General features: G+C 42.6%; 1 protein-coding gene across 4 annotated transcripts in view; it reads right to left on the bottom strand.

Annotated features, from left to right (window-relative positions):
* The window catches only part of LOC125697541 (protein arginine N-methyltransferase 8), a 152,374-nt gene that overhangs the window by 67,772 nt on the left and 68,237 nt on the right, over window positions 1-16,365 (bottom strand). The window contains exons 11-12 of one of the 4 annotated variants that reach the window (XR_007378846.1): window positions 14,680-14,737; window positions 13,822-14,317 (exon numbers count right to left, since the gene is read on the bottom strand). The exons of 1 other annotated variant lie outside the window; for it this stretch is intronic. The gene's annotated coding sequence lies outside the window, so the exon portion shown is untranslated. 2 more of the 4 variants (XR_007378839.1, XM_048954870.1) reach the window with 2 other exon arrangements.

The following is a 16,365-nucleotide window of genomic DNA, read 5'->3' as shown; positions in this document are numbered from 1 at the left end:
GAAACATTACACAAGGAACAGGTCTGATAGGATTACTTCGGCTGAAGACAATGAACCTTCATCCCATGACCACCAGAAGGAGACCCCCACTGCTCACAGCACACGTACAAGAGGGAGGCACCATATGCTGATGGGTTCTTGGAAATGTAATGAATATGTATACAAATTCCAGGAAAATCATTGATTATGTGTTAGTTCAGCCTATATCTGTACCAAATTTTTGCCCTACGTTGTGCAAGTTATGTGGATCTATCCCCCTTGCACCCGGCGTCTGCACAGCACTGAATAAACCATACCTGCTTTGTAATCTTACTTGTGGTACAGAATTTGATTCTGCACATCAATTTGGCACTCTAGATGGGACAACGTCTGCTTGACCACAGGCTGAGAGAGGGGACACCTTAGGAGCGCCTCGAGATTTCTTGCAAGGACTCCCCTTTCTCATCCAGTCATTGCAGGAGCAGACAAGGACCATCACATGGCAGACCAGGTATTGTATGGAATGAGGGGAACCTGTAAGCCCTATGTCCTACACTGGGTATAGCTGTTGCTGCTGCCCCTGAGTTAGTGAGCTCACGGGTTTGGTAGGTTGCCAGCTGGGGTGGGCAGGCTCTGGTGAGCAGCTCCTTGGGGGAGCACCCACAAACAGACCTTGTAAGTCGTATGCGGGGTAAGGAGACAGGATATAGTGTGTATCCTGTCAAATGGTTATCTGGGTTCTCCTGGTTGTGATAACAGGAATTACAGATTGTGTAATTGCTATTATCATCTGTTATAAGTGTTTGGTACAAAGTACCTGAATCAATACCATCAGAATGGTATCACCCCTCATCCTGTCACCTGTCACCAGTGAGATCAACCCCGCTCTCACTGTAAGAACATGTCAGATATTGGAAGAGAACAATAAGGTTTCCCTTCAGCCTCCTTTTCCCCAGACTGAACATTCCCAGTTCCTCCAGTCTCTCCTCATAGGGCATATTATCCAAACCCTTCACAAGTCTTCTTGCCCTTCTTTGGACCTGCTTCAGCACCTCAGTGTCCCTTCTGTACTGAGGTGCTCAAAACTGTACAAAGTACTGGAGGTGAGGCCTCACCAATGCCGAGTATGGGAGCAGGATTACTTCCCTAGTCCTGCTCACCACTCCATTCCTGATACAAGCCAGGATGCCATTGGCCTTCTTGGCCACATGGGCACACTGCTGGCTCATATTCAGCTGGCTGTCCGTCAGTACACCAAGATCCCTTTCTAACAGGCAGCTATTCAGCCACTCCTCCCCAAGCCTGTAGGGTTGCCTGGGATTGTTGTGACCAAAATGCAGGACCCAACACTTGGCCCATCAATCCAGTCTATCCAAGTTTCTCTGTAGTACCCTTTTCCCCTCAGGCAGATCAACACTCCCTCCCATCTTGGTGCCGTTGGCAAACTTACTAACAGTGCACTCAATCGCCTCATCAAGATCATTAATAAAGATATTAAATAGAAGTGGCCCCAGTACTGAGCCTTTGGGGACACTGCTCATGACCAGCAGCCAACTGGATTTAACTCCATTGATCACAACTCTTTCGGCACAGCCATCCAGACAGTGTTTCACCCACGGAGCATATGCACATCCAACCTGTGGGCAGCCAGCTTCTCCATGAGAATGTTGTGGAGGACAGTGTCAAAGGCCTTACTTGAAGTTCAGGTAGACCACATCGACAGCCTTACCCTCATCTACTAAGCGGGTCACCTTGTCATAGAATGAAATCAGGTTTGTCAAACAGGTTCTATCGTTCATAAACCCATGCTGACTGGGTCTGATCCCCTAGTTGGCCTTTAATTGGTCAATGATGGCTCCCCAGATTATCCATTTTATGACCTTCCCCAGCACCGAGGTGAGAATGATAGGTCTGTAGCTACCAAGATCATCTGTCCAGCCTTTGTGAAGATGGATGTCACATTTGCCAGTCTCCAGTCCGCTGGGACAGTTAGCCAGGACTGCCGAAGAATGATGGAGAGTGGCTTGGCAACCACATCTGCCAACTCAGCACTCTAGGGTGCAATCCATCCAGTCCCATTGACTTGTGAGCACCCAGCTTTCAGAGCAGGTCCAAATCATGGATTATGCAGGACCTATTCTGTTCCATCCCTATCTACCAGCACAGGGGGCTGTGTTCCCAGGGAGTAACAAGTCTTACTATTAAAGACTGAGGCAAAGAAGGCATTCAGTACCTCAGCCTTATCCTGATTCTTGGTCACCAACTTGCCCTCGGCATCCAACAAGGGATGAAGATTCTCCCTAGCCATCCTCTTGCTGTTGATATAAGAATATTTATTGTTTTCTTTTACCCTAGTGGCCAAGTTCAGTTCTAGCTGGGCTTTAGCTTTTCTAGTTTTCTCCCTGCACAGCTTCACTACATACCTGTAATCATCATAAGTAACTTGCCCACTCTTCCAGAGGCCAAAATTTTGTTCTTGAGATCCAGCCAAAGGTTTCTGTTCAGCCATTCCAGTCTCCTTGCCCATCGGCTTGTCTTCCATGACTTGGGGATGATCAGCTCCTGCACCTTTAAAATAACTTCCTTAAAGAATTCCCAGTCTTCCTGGGCTCTCACGCTCTCCAGAGCTCCCTCCCAAGGGACCCTCTCAACCATGGTCCTAAAGAGGTTAAAGTCTGCCCTCCAGAAGTTCAAGGTGGCAGTTCTGCTGACTCCCCTCCGTGGTTCAACAAGGATTGAGAAATCTAGCATCTCGTGATCACTATGCCCCAGATGAACTCCAACCTTAACATCCCCCACAAGACCTTCTCTGTTAACAAACAGCAGGTCCAGGATTTTGCTTCCCCTCCTTGGCTCCCTCACCAGTCATGTCAGGAAGTTATCTCCGTGACTGCTCCCTATCTGCTATATTATAAATCCAGCAGATGTCTGGGAAGGTGATGTCCTCCACAAGAACAAGGGGGAGTGAGCTTGAGACCTCATTGAACTGTTTATAAAGTGTCTTGTCCACCTCTTCATCCTGGTTGGGTGGCCTGTAGCAGACTCCCATTCGCTCTGCTCCCTACCAGCACATTTTATACATGTGTTGGGGTTCAGCCACTGTCACCCCCCACCTCTGCCCATACCGTGTCAGTGCTGCCAAATGTCAGGGGCTGTGCCCTCCCTTCATAATGGCTTTTTCCACTGTGTATTACCACAGATTTGCCTCTCTGTGAAGGCTCCTTTGGTGCAAATTTCCTCTATGCAGCTGATCTGCACAAGTCTTTGCTAAAATGCTTTATCAACCTGTACAATTCTGTGCTTCTGTGTGATTAATCTCTCGAGATTATTGCTCTTCTCCCTGCGAAGAGGGAGCACAAAGAAAAGAAACACTAAGGCCAAGTATTTAGGACTTGTGGATTTTCTACTCAACATCAATGGACTGACTGAACAGTTGACAGTATAAAAAGCAAGAAATTAATTTGGCATATCTCCACCCTTTAATCATTACTTATATTATCATTACAGTCCTATGTGGACCATTTAGCCTTCAGTGGGGCTATGTCAAACAAGAATACTTGGTATCTGGCCTTCATTACGTATGTTATAAAGACAAATGCCTTAGTATGTAGAAACCTGTTCTAGTCAATAAACCTTCACTTATTCTACTTACTCTTCCCATCCCCCTCCTTGTGCTCTCCCACATGCCAGAATTTGAACTGAAGGGAGGCTGCATTCCTCAGCTCACCCTTTTTATCAAACTGTTGCTAGGAGGGGTGAGTTAATTCTTTTTTCTTTGATATCTTGTTCTATAGCACCTTTATCTCAGATAAAGGCTCTGTCATTGTCTTTGTTTGCTTTACATGTATTTTCTCTTTTTTTGAGAAAGAAAATGTGAAGAAAAACACACAAGTTTAAAACCCAGCAAAGGACTGGGAATGTCCAATGCAAACAAAAAATTGCTGAAGACAGTTATTGTTCTCCCTCAAAGTCGGCCACATTAAGCACACTCTGTGCATTGTCCTCATTTTTCACTAAGCAGCCATAACATGATAGAACGGGCAGCAGAGCAGCAAGAACCCAGGCAGTTCTTGTAACAGTGAGTGAGGATTTGCTCAAACACAACAGCACTAGGGGGAGGGAGGGAGGGAGGGAGGAAGGCTCTCCAGAAGGAGATACCCCTGCCTCCGTTGTCAACCCTTACTACCAGGTGCTCAATCACTGTTTCAAGCTGTGACTTAGCATTTTCACTACAGCATCTCTTCTAGATTTCTTTTCTCTCCCTCTTTTTTCTTTTTTTCCTATTTCTTTTAGATATGGAAGAATGAGAAAACATTTGTTATAAGATTGGGGACGGTTTTTCTTATGCCTTTCTTAATGATCACTTGATTTTCATTTTTGAATGCTACTGAATGCTGAATCTATTTCTCATGGATCTCTTACTCAGAATACCAAGATCATGCACTCCAGTGATTGTCATCAGCACAGAATTCTTAAGCTTAAGTGAAAAGCAAAGTAATTCTCCTGAACTTTCTCTAGTCCCCACCTATTTTCTTCCCCTAAAACAATACTCTGTGCTCTAGATGTTATGCTGGACATTCTCTGTTGCCCAGTGATTCCTTCTGAGTCACATATCTGTCTGTGAACACCAAGAGTAATGCTCTATCTAAGCCATCTAGTATGAGAGCAAACTGACAGTTCAAAATCATGGAAGCCATCAGAAAAGACTAGACAAAAGAATGCTGGCCTCTAGAACACTAGTTGGAATGAAAACAGATCAGGATTTCAGGCTTTTATCCTAAGAGTAGTTTATGATGCACAAAAGAGAGCTACACTGTTCCCAAATGCAGCATATATATATGTAACAGGTGAAGCAGTGGTCTAATGGTATCTATAGCAATTCATTCTGATCAAAGAGCTCCAAGGTCTTTCTTTTCTGTATCAGATGGGAAGTCATGGCATAGTACAAGACATATGACGTAACAATCTGAATTTCAATTGTTTTAAGCCATGGGGTAGATCTGTGAAGAAATATTGGAAAATTTCCTTTGGGGGAAAAGAACTTGTGTTTTGTTTGTTTGTTTGTATCAGGCTATAAGACCTGATAAGAAAAAACACACAAAATATTTTTTGCTAAAATTATTGTAAAATTGCTTAAAATGTGTTACTCCCACAGCATTTACAAAACTATAGGAATACTTTCTACAAAAAAACAAAAAACAAACAAAAAAAAACTTCAAGTGTTGTTACTTTATTCCAAAGCAAAACAGGATTATTCAATTATTACTTCATAATGTGAGTGGATATATGTAAAAGTTGTTTGTGACTGTCTGTTTAGCAGTGGAGCTCTCATCATCATGTTCTTTGTGAAAGGGCTGTTTTCTCTCCAACTATGGGACTGTAGATAACTTGACAATGTCAAGTGATATTGTGTTTGCTCAAAAGGTTGATTGTTTATCCACAATCAAATTTGTTTTAAAATTTAGTTCTGCTAACTATGCTATAATCATAAGCTTAAAGCATTTTCTGTAGAAAATGGAATCTCTTTCACGCGTGGATTGTAATATTAAATCTACATTGAATTACTTTGTATAAGCCTTGCAAACAGGACCTTTATTTCTGTCTGCAAATCATCAATTATTTGAAGTTTTAATTCTCACAGGTTCCAGTTCTCCAATTTTAGAGCTACGTGAAATAAACAAACAAAAAAAGTATTCTAATAAATGGTGTACTTTAATCTGCAGTTTACCATTATTTAAAAATAAAGCAAGATACTACAGCTTTACTTTTCATAAGGGAGTTAAATGTATTTTTAGATATGTAAGATTATTTTCGTAACTACTCTCTGCAAAACCAAAATTTGTTATGCAGGAAGAGAAACAAGTAAGGAAAAACCAAAGATTTTGTTCACAGGAATTCTGGCAAAGTACTTGAAAAGCAATTATTATTCACCATAGAACATTATTTGGTTGTTTATTTTTCTCAGTGTCTGCTGAATACATTTGGAAGCAAAATGCTCTGTTTTTAAATGATCATAAAATCACAGAATAGCTTACGTTGGAAGGAATGTCAAAGACCATCTAGTTTCAGCCTCCCTGTTATGGGCAGTGTTGCCAACCTCTAGATCAGCCTGCCAGAAACCTATCAAGCCTGGCCTTGAATCCCTCCAGGGACAAGGCATCAACAACTTCTCTGGGCAGCCTGTTCCAGAGCCTCACCACCCTCCAAGTGAAGAATTTCTTCTGAACGTCTAACCTAAACCTTCCCTCTTTCAGTTTAAATCCATCCCCCTTGTCCTATCATTATACACTTGTGTAATAAGTCAGTCCTCCTCCTGCTTGTAAGCTCCTTTCAAGATCTGGAAGATTGCAATGAGAAAGCTAAGCAGTCTTTCTCACTAAGCTAAACAATCCCAACTCTCTCCACCTTTCATTGCTGAAGAGGTGCTACAGCCCTCTCACCGTCCTCATGGTCCTCCTCTGGATCCGCTCCAACAGCTCTGCATCCCTCCTGTACTAGGGGTCCCAGGCATGGACATAATGTTCCGGATGAGGCCTCACAAGGGCAGGGTAGAGGGGGACAATCATTTCCCTCTGCCTGCTAGCAGCCTCTCTTTTGATGCAGCCCAGGATACCACTGGCCTTTCAGGCTGCAAGAGCACACTGCTGGCTAATTTCCAGTTTTTCATCCATCAGGACCTCCAAGTCCATTTCAGTAGGGCTTTTCTCTACAAGTTCTTCTCTCAGTCTGTACTCGTATCTAGGATTACCCCCAACTCAAATGCAACACCTTGCACTTTGCCTGATTCAACCTCATTAGATTGTCATGGGCCCACTGTTCAAACCTTTTCAGGTCCCACTGGCTGGCACCCCTTCCTTCTATTGTATTGACTGCACTACTTAGTTTAGTGTCATCAGCAAACTTGCTGAAGGTACACTCAATCTCATGGTCCCAGTCATTGATTAAAATGTTGGACACCTGGGGGACACCACTCTTGACCAGCTTCCACCTTGAACATAGAGCCATTGAAAACAACCATCTGGCTGAGACAAACAAGTGGCATGTAAGTGCTAAATGGATAGAGTAGATATACACAATTATGTCTCTTAAAATACTGCACTGATGAAGGAAAGATGAATCATTCTAACATACAGATCTTACAGCCCACCAGGCCATTAATTGTAACATGTTATGCAAGAAAATGTTTTATAAAATACTTGTCAAATGAAAGATGGTTATAATCAAATGACTAGACTTGAATGACTCATTTATGTTTGAAGGTGCTGCTTAAAGGAGCTAAGGCAGCTGTGTGCAATCTGTGGGCTGCATGATGCCCAGCATGGCAGGCAATGCGGCCCATCCGCTCCCACCGCATAAAGGTGGTGGCTGTTCCAGCGGAGCAGCCCCAGCTACCTGTCCATTGCTTAGCAATAGTCAAGCAGTCAGTGCACCATTGATGCTGCGTTGACTGAAAGCAGGGCGTGGGGGGCAGTGCTGTGCAGTGCTGACTCACATGATGGCAATGGTGCATTTTGATACACAGGCTAAACGTGGGGCTCTGAAAAGCAAAGAATACACAGCTGTGCTTTTTGTTTTGATAAAGGAATTTGAAAATAGAATCATGGAATTGGTTGAGTTGGAAGGGACCTTTAAAGGCCATTGAGTCCCTTGCAATAAACAGAGACATGCGCAGCTAGAACAGGTTGCCTGGAGCCTGATCCAGCCTTTCCTTGAAGGTCTCTAGGGACAGGGCGTCACACCACATCTTTGGGCAACTTGTCCCAGTGCCTCACAAGTCTCACTGTAAAAGACTTTTTCCTTACATCCCGCCTAAATCTACCCTCTTTGAGCTTGAAGACTTCCCCTTGTTCTAACACTAACACCCTGCTAAAGAGTCTGTCCTTTCTTTCCTATAGCTCCCCTTTAGATACTGGAAGGTTGCTATCATGTTCCCCTCAGAGTCCTCTCTTCTTTAGGCTGAGCACCCCAGATCTCTCAGCCTGTTGCCATAGGAGAGGTGTTCCATCCCTTGGATCATTTCTGTACCCCTTGACTGGATGTGATCCAACAGGTCTGTGTCTCTCCTGTACTGAGAACTCACATGTAGACACAGTACTCCAGAGGTGAATCCTCACCAGCACAGAATAGAGGGGCAGGATCACTTCCCTTGACCTGCTGGCCATGCTTCTTTTTATGCCACCCAGGATATGGTTGGCTTTCTGGGTTGGGAGGGCACATTGCTGTCTCATGTCCAGCTTCCCATCCATCACCAGTCCCTTGTCTTTTTTGGCAGGGCAGTGCTCAATCCTTTCATCCCCCTGCTTGTACTGGTAGTGAGGGCTGTCTCTGCCCATGTGCAAGGCCTTGGATTTGTTGAACCTCATGAGGTTCTCCAGTGTCCAATGCTAAAAACTGTTGTTACTGTGTTATCTCTAGATCTATCCCTGTCTGTGACAGGGGAACAGCAGGCCCACAGGCCCAAAAAAAGTTTGTGGGGAGGTGGTGTCACTGGTTTATATGCTGGTTTGACTCAGTTCTGTGATTAATAGGGCAGGGGGACCCACAGAGCCATGCCCGGGAGATAGGATTTGGGCCCAAAAACAAAAGAGCGGCAACAATCAGGAGGAAAGTTAATTTACTAAATATGACATTGAAATGCAAGATAACACAATATAATACAATATAATTGGGACTGAGGCTAATAAACCAAATAAAATGAGGGAGAGTCCAAAACCAAAGGCCTTACTCTAATGCTGAAGGTGAGGTGGCTATGGAGCACACAACCACAGATGAGTAGGAAGGGAAAGACAAAAAGATGCTTTATGACTTGCAGAGAGTTTTTATCTTTTCCTTCTGAATGGAAAATAGAAATGGAACAGCGAGCCTCCTGGAAGATGTAGTTCTTTTTCTCTTCTGAGAACCAGGTACCCAGAAATACTGACAATCCATGAAACTAGATCATTAAGTCTTTAACTCTCAATGCTCTACATGGTGTTATGATGTGGAATACCAATAACAAAAGTCATAAAACCATAGCACCTGTCTAGATCTCTCTGAATGGCTTCCATCCCATGGGCATGTATACTGTGCCCCACAGCTTGGAGTTTCAAGACTGCAAAGACCATTTTTTATGGCTATAGATATAGATATAGATCTGGGATTCCTGGGTTCCCCTTGTCTGGATGAGTTATCGAAGAATGGGAACCTATAAGGGACAATGGTCCCATTATTAAATCCCCTTTGAAAATGGCCAACATTTTGAAAAAATGAGAACAAACTTTCCTAACTGGAGGAAAGAGTAGCATCTGCTGTAGTATAGTGTCTAATACTGTGTATCATTACTCTGAGGAAGGGCTGAAAGATGAAAACGAACTTTTAAAGGCTTGTATCAGACAACTGGGAAATGAAACTACATCTCTGATGGAGCAAACTGCCTTCCCTTCAAATGGCATTTCTCCTCCAAAATTAAGAACTATATCATTAGAAGAGGAAAAGGACTTAAATCAGCAGGATTCTTGGATCCTGGTTGAATCTAAGAATAAAAAGAAAGCCAAGCAGACTAAAATCCAAGTAGAGGATCTGGGAACCTGAGGTCCTCTAGAAATAAGATCAGTAATAACTTAAAAAACAAAGAAAGTCCAAGATTGACCAGTGGGGTTGTCACCTGAGGTGTGGCCCCCTACCCACACCACATTACATGTAATGGTGTGCTGATACACAAGCTGCCAAACTCATGGATCTGTTACAGCGATTTAAGCAAAAAACATGAGAGGGCATACCAGCTTGGCTGAGATTATGGGACATGGGGGCTGAAAGCGTGATCCTGACATTTCTAAACTTGCATCCGTTACTGGCCCTCAGACAAACACTGTATGCAACTGTAATACATAATGAGGAAAATCATTCACTAATTCAATGGATAATGATGGTGTGTAAAACCATGTGGCCAAACAAATGTGATATACCGATAAATACTGGTCTGTGGACTTGAATGGAGGAACTTCACTCTCAGTTCTCTGATATAATTTTGAAGGAGACAATTTATGCTTTTGAGAGTCCTGGTTAAGTATTCAGCAGGAATGAGAGACCTCTTCTTGCAGCAAGCTCCTCCCCACCAGTATGGCACATTGGTGTCCATACCAAACCCTGTATTGGCCTTGAGGTTCTCCAGGGTCCAATGCTAAAACCTGTTGTCACTGTGTTATCTCTAGATCTATCCCTGTCTGTGACAGGGGAACAGCAGGCCCACAAGCCCAAAAATAGTTTGGGGGGAGAAGATGCTCTTTGTAGCTGTTGTCATTTCCAGGTGTCATGGTTTTAGGACTTTTGTTATTTGTTTTCCACATCTTAACATCATGTAAAGCACAGGGAGCGAGAGTTAATATTTCAGTTCCATGGACTGATGATTTTGTGGATACCTGGTTCTCAGAAGAGAAGAACTATGTACCTCAGAGAACTTTGCATTCAGAGGGAAAGATAAAACTTGCAAGTCATAGGACCTTTCTTTTACACTGCCTGACAGTGTGTGGGTATGCTCCCCAGTCATTTCACCTTCAATTCAGAGTAAGGCCTTCAGTTTCAGATACTCTCTCTCTCATTTTATTTGATTTATAAGCCTCAGTTCCAATTATATATTGTATTATATTGTGTTATCTTGCATTCCAACATCATGAGTAACTTTTCTCCCAGATCATTCCTGCTGTTTTGTTTTTAGGCCTATTTCCCTACCCTTGCTCTTTACCCCTTTTCTTGGGGGCATCTGTCTGTGGTTCCCCCACCCCGTTAGTCACAAAACCTGGCTGAACCGGCCCATAAACTGTTGACACACTCTCCCCTCTTTGGCCTGTGGGCCCTGTCACGGACACAGATAGATCCAGAGATAACTCCATGACGGTTATTGGTGGAGAATGTGGGCAATCTGAACTGAATCTGAACCTTCTAAAGTTAGTAGAAAAATAAAGGCTTTCTTAAAGTTAGAGAGTTGCAGAGTGCTGTAGCTAGCCTTGGCCTTCGTAGATTAGATTGTAGGCTGGGTGGTCTGCCAGACTCTGGACACTGTACCAAGTTTTTTTCCTTTTAGCATCTGCCAGCTATGAATCTTCTTTATTTTAGGAGCACTCTATAAAGGATTAAAGGCCATTATGTTTTTTTGGAACTTAATGGTTTCTTATTAAGTTCATCATGTTCTGTTTTGGAGTTGTATATGTATATAACCAAGTAAGAGCACTGATGGAGACACCTGCCTGGTACCTATAAGCAGTGCTGTATGATTTGAACATTAACAGTTACATCACAGAGGGAGTAGCTAATTTTACAAACAGCTCGATATTTTGACCAGTTTCCCGGTTCTCTTCTTGGTTCTGGTTCCTTATGCATTTTTGAAATGCCAAATTAATGGTCATGTTATTAATTCCCCTGAATTTGTTCCTCCTAATAATAATTTATATTATCTAGAGGAAGCTTTCTCCAAAACTGGATAATGCTGTGTGACAAGGAATATGGAGAGGTTTAGGAAAAATCTTAGAAGCATGGGGACCCCTGGTGTCATGGTATTTCACTCTTGAACACCTGTGGGATCCTGAGACACTAAGCAAGTATTTAAGTCAGGGATAATCTAGATTAGGTAGATCTGAGGAGGTACGACTTACTTGAGGTTTGGCTTGTGCTTACTGAGCTCTATATAATACTGTTTCAGAGAGAGAGAGTTTCCGTGCTATGATTCAAGCCAAAGAGGGAAGTCTGCAAGTTAAACCTGATCAGTCACAGAAGGCTCCAGTATTAATGTCAGTTGCCCCTGTGGAAGGCCAGAAATGGAAATGAGTGTTGTCATGTCTAGAACAGAAAGAAGTGGAGGAGGGAGAGGAAGATCCAGGCAAGGGGCCATCCCCAGAACTACCATAATCGAGAAAGGCAACGGAAAAAACTAAGGGACACGGAGAGGAGAGTGAGCAGGAGGAAGTCACTGTTACCACTACTCTACCAGCACTCTTATTTGGATGTATTTTAGCATGCACAGAGATCTTGCAAGTGGGTTATACGTAACTTAAGGGCAGACAATGCTAAGGAGAGGCTGAATCCTAAGATCCAAAGGATTTATTTGTCTTTATCCACTAGAGATGAATCTGATGCAGTCTAAGATCTAGGATGTATCTCCTATCTCAGCTTGATAGATACGGAGCTTCTGTTCCTCTTTTTAGAGGTCAAAGAAAAACCCAAACTGAGTATATATTTCAAAGATGCAGATTCATACAGAGCATTGATGTCAGCTGCACAGAAAACAAAGAGCAATGCCTTCACGGCTCATCACCTGTATACACACAATCATGAATACACAATGAAATCCTTTTGCTTTCTAGCTGATCAGGGTAATGCAGAAATTAGTTAGAAATAAGACTTAATGTAAAGATAATTATACAGTGCAGGAATCAGTCAGATAAGCAGTCAGACCAACAGCTTGCTTGCTTACAAATGGTCCTTTTTCTTACACCTCATTTTGATTTTTCTCATGATTGTTCTTCCCACATCCACCATGACTCCCAATCTTTCTCAACCATTCATCTCTTGAAGAAGAAACTTGTTTCTTGTTGCTTCCTCACCAATGGTCCCAGTTTTGCCATATTTGCAACCACATATATTTTATATTTCTGAGAACACGTATGTCGCTTTGGATTTACATGTTATTAGTGGTATTAATACAGTTACCACTGACTATTCAATTTCTACTTGCAAAAAAGTCCTTATCTGTGAATTTAACCGTGAGATTTGCATATAACTCCCTCCTAACCAGCTGTGAAGTCAGCCATTACACAATACTACCTGTAAATATTAGCTTCTCACTTTGTTATTTATTATGACCTAGGCCAGGTCCTAGCCATCTCTCTGTACACCTTAAAAGCAATTATTTAATCAATCACAAAAAAGGTAGATGTGACTAATTTTACTTCTAGAAGGCTTTAGCCAGCCAGGTGGTCAGCAAGTAGAAGCGGGAACTGTCAGCCTCCGATATTCTTTGACACTAACACATCCTCTGTCTTGTTGGATTGCTGTTTGCTGATTCTGGCACTGGCATCTGACACTGTTCTGCGCTACATCTTTGTTGAAAAATTGGAGAAAAATGGATTTGATGAATGGACCACTTTCTGGAGAAGGAATTGGCAGAATGGCCACACTCAGAAAGTTGCGGTCAGCAGCTCAATGTCCAAGCGGAGGCTGGTGACAAGTGGCATTCCTCAGGGATCGTTGCTGAGACTGGTGCTATTTAACATCTTTATAGGTGATGTGAACAGTGGGATTGAGTGCATCCTCAGCAAGCTTGCGTATTATGTTAAGTTGAGTGGTGCAGTTGACACACCAGAGGGAAGGGATGCTATCCAGAGGGACCTGGACAAGCTTGAGAGCTGGGTCCATACCAACCTCATGAAGTTCAACAAAGCTTAGTGCAAGGTCCCTACAAGGACAGGCTAAAAGAGTTGGGGCTCTTCCCTCCAGGGAGACCTCATAGCAGCCTTCCAGTACCTGAAGGGGTCCTACAGAAAAGCTGGAAAGGGACTTTTTAGAAGAGCATGTATCAACAGGAGAAGGGGAAATGGCTTTAAACTGGATGAGGGTAGATTTAGGCTAGGTATTAGCCTAAATCTAATTATTACTAAATTGTTACTCTCTTTTTTAGGTGAGAGTAGTGAAACACTGGAACAGATTGCCCATTGAAGTTGTGGATGCTTCAATCCTGGAGGCATTCAAGGCCAAGCTGGATGGGGTTTTGAGTAACCTGGTCTAGTGGGAGGTATCCCTGCCTACAGTAGGAGGTTGGAACTAGATGATCTTACAGGTCAAGGAACAGCACAACTAGAATCCCTATCTGCAGGAAAATTGGAAACATTATGTACCAAGTGGCAGGTACCATAATAGTTAAGATGCCTGAAGGCACTGTGCGCGCTGCCTCAGCCTCTATGCTGTTTGTTCATTGGATGAAGCCTGGCAGAGTGCATCTTACACTGAAAAGAAGGAAAGCCAAAACGTGGGGGCAGGGGAGACAACGAAACATAGTAATACGTTTGTCTAACTGCTGGTATTTTTTTCCTCTGTACCAGAGTCAGTGCTAAAAGATTTGTTTTTGTTGACAGTAACTCATGTAAAATTCTCCCCCATATACACCTCTATATAGGCAGAATTTTCTGCTGTGTCAGGGCATTATGAGAGAACTCTACTTCATCATCTAATAAAGTCGAAGCCTGTTTCAGAAAGCAGAGACATTCCCACAAAACGTATCAGTAGCAACTGCCTGAATTCAACAGCTGTTGAAGCAATGGTTGTAATTCTTGTTATTTCAGTAAAAATAACAATGGCAAATGCATCTTCCCTAGGAAAAAAAAAACACAACAACAACAATAGAGAAAAATGGGTACTTTCACCTATTTACACCTCAATCAATTGTTAATATGAAACTGATAAAAAGATATCTGATTTTTGTATGATGCAAATAAACATCTCAAGAAAAGAATATTTCATAGGTAGAGTTTTAAGGACAGGAATAAAAGTTCACTCATGCTAATTTAATATTAATTTCATGTAGACAAACACAGACCAAATAACTTCAAATATTCTATCTAGTGACACTTGTTCCTTCCAAATACAGTATTAGTTAAAGGTCATCTGATCAGTCAATTAAGCTTTGCTTCTTTCCTCTCAAGCACTGAAGAGGAGAGCTTCAAAGATGTTTACCTGTACTGAAAACCAGTGTGTAGCTTCTGCAGTTGTCAGCCTCTTCCTGGTACCTTTTCTGCAACACGAACAGAACAGTCATTGAATCGTAGAATTATTTAGGTTGGAAAAGATCCTCAGGATTGTTAACAATCAACATCACCTACTGAGTCCCATCACTAACCCTTAGTGCCCTTTTCATAAATCCCTTAAATACTTCCAGGGATGGGCACTACTCCACCATTTTCATGGTCAGCTTGTCCAATACTTGACCAGCCTCTCTGTGAAGAAATTCTTTTTAATATCCTATTTAAACCTCTCCCAGTGCAATCTGAGACCATTTCCTTGTATCCTGTCACTTGTCATCTGAGAAAAGAGACTGACACACTCCTTTTCTATTGGGAAATTTTCCTGATAATTTTCCCTGTAACTGCTTCATGGACTTAAATGGTGGACTTAGCCTTGTTGAACCTTATGTGACTGGACTTGGCCAATCAGTCTTGCATATCCAGCTCCCTCTGCAATACCTTCCTACCCTCAAGCAGATCAACAGTCTTGCCTAACTTGGTATCATCTGCAAACTCACTGAAGATGCACCTGATAAAAATGTTAAATAGATGTGACCAGTCACCAACTGGATTGAACTCCATTCTCTATGACTCTTTGAGTCTGGCTATCCAGCTGCTTCTACCCAGCTAACTGTACACCTGTTCAAGATATGATCAGCCAGTGTCTCCAGAATACTGTGGGAAACAGTGGCGGATGCTTTACTAAAATCCAGGTAGACAACATCTAAATTTGAGGTTCAAGAAAAGACTTTTCACACCACCCAAATGAACGCATTGCTACCTGCTTACTTTGATGTTGGGCCAACAGGGCCAACAGTATGTTGCTAGACAGTAGAGGGGCTTGCCAACTGGGTAGCATTGCTAAGGATTCAGCCACTGACAGAAGTACTAGTAGATGTCAGGATGAGGCTTTCACCCTCTGGAAGCAGGTGCTGTTAGCCATGAAGGAAAAATACTCCTTCAAAGACGATCTGATGCCTGAGATAAAGAAATTATGGACTACTATGGAAAAATGCATCCTTTTTTTTTTTTTGAAAGAATGCACTATGGTGGAAATGTTGCCAGACTCCACTTTCATTCCTGATGGTCCAAACCAGGAGTCAGGTTGATCCTGAGAGTCAGGTGTACACCAAATATGTGGTGTAAATTCACATATTCACCAGAAAAGTATGCTGGTACATTAACTGCCATGCATGGCAGAAGACAAAGATGACCCCTTTAAAATGAACTGATTACTAGACTTCATGACTTTGAGCTACATTTAACCTCTCTACAAGCTTATGTTTCAGCCATTTCAAAAGTAACTGAAAAACTGGATAGAACAGAGAGAAATCAAGGAGATATGGCCAATGGATGAACTGTCTACTGTGCTTCATTATGATGAAACTGATGAACCCAAAGAGACACCTGATGAGAATCAGGATTATCAAAATAGTCTACTGGAGGGCTGATCAGATTGGTTTCCTGGCATGCTGCATCCAATATCTCAGCTATTAAAAGAGGACTCACAATTTGTAGCTCAGAGATGCAGCACTAAGCCACAAAGCTCAAAGCAGTTCCCCTGTGATAATGAGTGCACTTTCTGTTTGTTTCCTTGCTCCCGGTCATTGCAAGTGCAAATAACTGCACAACATACTAT

Source organism: Lagopus muta, chromosome 1 (assembly GCF_023343835.1).
Source record: "Lagopus muta isolate bLagMut1 chromosome 1, bLagMut1 primary, whole genome shotgun sequence".
NCBI lineage: Eukaryota > Metazoa > Chordata > Aves > Galliformes > Phasianidae > Lagopus > Lagopus muta.
This window is presented reverse-complemented; position numbering and strand designations above follow the sequence as displayed.